This window comes from Pithys albifrons, chromosome 3 (assembly GCF_047495875.1).
Source record: "Pithys albifrons albifrons isolate INPA30051 chromosome 3, PitAlb_v1, whole genome shotgun sequence".
Taxonomy (NCBI): domain Eukaryota; kingdom Metazoa; phylum Chordata; class Aves; order Passeriformes; family Thamnophilidae; genus Pithys; species Pithys albifrons.
The window spans coordinates 72,229,633-72,233,303 of NC_092460.1; positions in this window are offsets into that span (position 1 = coordinate 72,229,633).

A 3,671-nucleotide genomic window follows, 5' to 3' on the forward strand; every position below is an offset into this window, starting at 1 on the left:
TGACAGAATCTTGCACCTGCTTATATCTCTTCATGTTATAAGTTCATTAAAGACTAGCAAGTGCTATAGCTTAATATGTTACATATTGGTCATTAACTATTCATGGTGAGTAATAAGGAGACTTAATTATTAATCTTTAAAGAATTTATGACCAGAATTAGGTAATTAGATACTGTCTGACAGTGGGATTTTTCAGTATGGCATCTCAAACACTTTTGCTTATCTTCCTTACTCACATGCCTGTTTGCAGTGAGAAGCATTTTATCTTTTTCAGACCAACTGGTAGTTAAAGGGACAAGTTTTATAGTGTGAAAAGACTTCTGTGTGTGCATGTTGAGCTGGTTTTCGCTTCCCATAAGCATCACAGAGTTTAAGAAAAGATAGTAACTTTCTCTCTGACTTTGCCTTAGTTATATTTTTAGAGCACTGCAGCTATATTCTCAATGATTAATTATTCATTTATTATTGGACAGCATTGAATGAAGAGAATCATGTAAGTTCCTATTTGGGTAATGACATGATTGATTGACAATAAAAAAAATTCTCCCTATGTTGCTGTCTTGGGTTGAGCTGGCAAAATGCCAACTGGCCAATACAGAGTCAAAGCTTCTCTCCCCCCCACTGAGAAAAGGGAAAAAGAAGACTTCTGGACACTTAAACTCGAACTTAACTAGTTATATATTTATATAGAAAAGAGAAAATTAAAAGAAGACTACAATATAACACACACCTATACAAGTTAGAAATAACAGTAACTCCCCACTCTTCATTGAACACAAATCTCACCATTCTAGCTACAAATCACCCAAGAGAACTTCAATCCCCGAAGGGACAGACCCAAGTGGAGAGAAGACTAAGACTAAACATTTTACTTTCTTAAGATACCATAGCAGCAAGGGGCAGTAGGCCTGGTCTAGGAAAACAACACGATACGTGTTTCCCAGATGAACAGCCATGAAGAACTGAACTAAACCCCTCCTCTGCCTGCTTTTATATTTGAGATTATGTCAGAATATGGCATGGAATACCACTGGCCAGTAGAAGTCAGCTGTCAGCTGACCTGACCCAGCTCAAGTCAGCTTATAGTCTAAAGGCATAAACTGAAAACTACAGCCTAAATTTAGGCCAAGCTAAAACCGTAACAGTTGCCTTTCTTTAGTAGTCCTTATTCTTTTCTCATCCAAGAGTATGCTTTCTTCTTCTGAAACATGACAATATTATTGCTGCCCAGCTGCCGCATTCATTCTTGGTGCCACTATGACACCACTCAGACCTGTTTCCCTGGCTGGGACACTTCCATATAAAAGGCAAGTTTCACACCTCAGGTAGGAACTGATTGGTCTCTGCTTTTAAGCTTTCTGTCAGTAAATACTCTGTTTTATCTCTCCACTCTGACTCTCACAAAATCTGTGCTACTCATTCCCTGCCGTATGGACTTGGTAGCATATGTAACAGGCTGTGAAGTGGGAGTGTGCAAATTCATGACACAGGGCAGCAGGCAGATATGCAGTGAAAAAAATGAGCCAGATTTTGAGTACAAACACCAGATCAGGGATGCTGAATGGCAAGTTATGGCAGCAATGAGAAACACAGAACAGAGGGGCAGAAAGCCCAGGTAAGACTGTGAGCAGTGCTTTCAGAGCTGGTTCTTTCTGTGATGTGAACCAGCACATGGATCTCACTAACATAAATTTCCTTCAGTTCATTAAACAAACTCTAAAAAGAGTTCTTTTCATAAATCCTCCCCCATTTCATCTCTGACTCCAATCATCACCCTGCCATCTTGCCCTGAATTCTTATCACTGCCCCTTGTGCCCCATTGTCTCTTACTTCTCTTGGATTCTACTTCTTCTTTTCTTAGTCCCAATTTCCCTGCTTGTATCTCTTAGTAATCATCCTGGTATCTGCACTACAAACAAAGTTGAGTATCCAGTATTTTCTGAGGACCACCTTTTCTCCTCATTTCTTCTTTTATTTTGAGGAGGAGGTGATGAATAATTTTGGCAGGACAACTATGGTGTGACTCCTCTTCCAACTGCCGGAGCTACCAGCTGGCATTTTGCTTTCCCGCTTCTTTTAAGCACAGCCAAGAGCAGCAGTAAGCTATGGCTAAGGTTTTATGGGAATTCCTATATAACATACACCCCTAGGTGACAGAATCTATAACAACTATTTTTTTATGTTTTATTGTGAATCACGCTGGCATTTTTCTTAAAATTCAAGGTCCTGAATTCATGCAGTTAAACGGGGATATCATCACTTTTTAAAAAAAGGGTATTTCCAGTCCATAGAGAAAATGTGAGCCAAATGCAGTATGAGGACAAAGAAGGAAGCAGAATTATTCCAAACTTGTATTTTTTTCAAACTGGTGTCTGAAGCTGAGGGAGCAGCACTGAGTGATGAAGCTGATAGGCCTTTATTCAGTGGTGTGGGCCAGAGAGGGGGGATGCACTTCTGTATTGGATTCAGCTGAAACCCAACCAATATTACCCCTTTCTAGCAGGATGTACAGCTATTATTTCTTCTGCCACTTCCCAGACCTACATCTTCTTGTCTATAAGCATGACATGGTGAGCCACAATACTCTCTTTGCTAGCAAGCCCAAACAAAGCCTTCAGGCTCAATTCACCAAGCTTCTCCAGCCCAGCAGGACCCACCTGCCCCCTGGGCCAGGGTACGACACAGCCACATCTCTGTATGCCACGGCTGGAGGGAAGGGCACTGGAGCCCTAAGTGATTTACTTGCTCTGATTGTGTCTGTACAAGGAGAAAGGACACCACCTGTGTAACTTCAGCTGCCTAAGGCACGAGAGGGATTATCACAGAATGGAAGGGGCCACAGTGGGTCATCTGGTCCAACCTCCCTATTTCCAGCGGAAGCATCTTAGAACACATGGCACAGGATTACATCTGGGCAGGTCTTGAGTATCTCCAGTGAGGGAGAGTCCATAACCTCTGTGGGCAATCTGTCCCAGTGCTCGGTCACCTGCACATTAGGAAGTTCTTCACGTTCAGGTGGAACTTCCTGTGCATCAGTTTCTGCTCGTTGCCTCTTGCGACCGAGAAGAGCCTGGCTCCATCCTCTTGGCACCCTCCCTTTGGCTATTTACACTTACAGAATATCCTTGTGGAGAGGCAGCTGTGAAGCTTTTCTACAGGAAAATCGAAGTTCCAGCCACAGAAACATGGAGCGTAGGGAAAAAGAGTGTCAGTTTGAGGGGCCTTTAAGCTCCATGTTTGCCCTTAGAGAAGACGCAGCGACACAGGAGCCTGTGATGCGCCTGCGGGCTCCTGGTGTGTCCCTGCCTGGGACGTTTCTTCTCTCGACTTCTGCCCGGGAACACGTTCCGGAGACCCGAGCGGGGCCTGCGGTGCAGGGACGAAGGGGACCTGCGCCTCTTTTCCCTTTCGGGACCACCGAAGTGCGGCCACGGCTGGTTCCGCCTGGCCCGGCCTGGCCCCGCCCCCGCCCTGGCCCTGGCCCCGCCCTGGCCCTGGCCCCGCCCCCGCCCTGGCCCCGCCCCCGCCGTCGGGCCGGCCCCGCCCTCGGGCAGCCCCGGCCCCGCCCCCGGCCCCGCCCCGCCCCCGGCCCCGCCCCAGCCCGGCCCCGGCCCCGCCCCGCCCGGCCCCGCCCCGCCCCGCCCCTCGCGCGCCGCCGCCGCGCCCGTCGC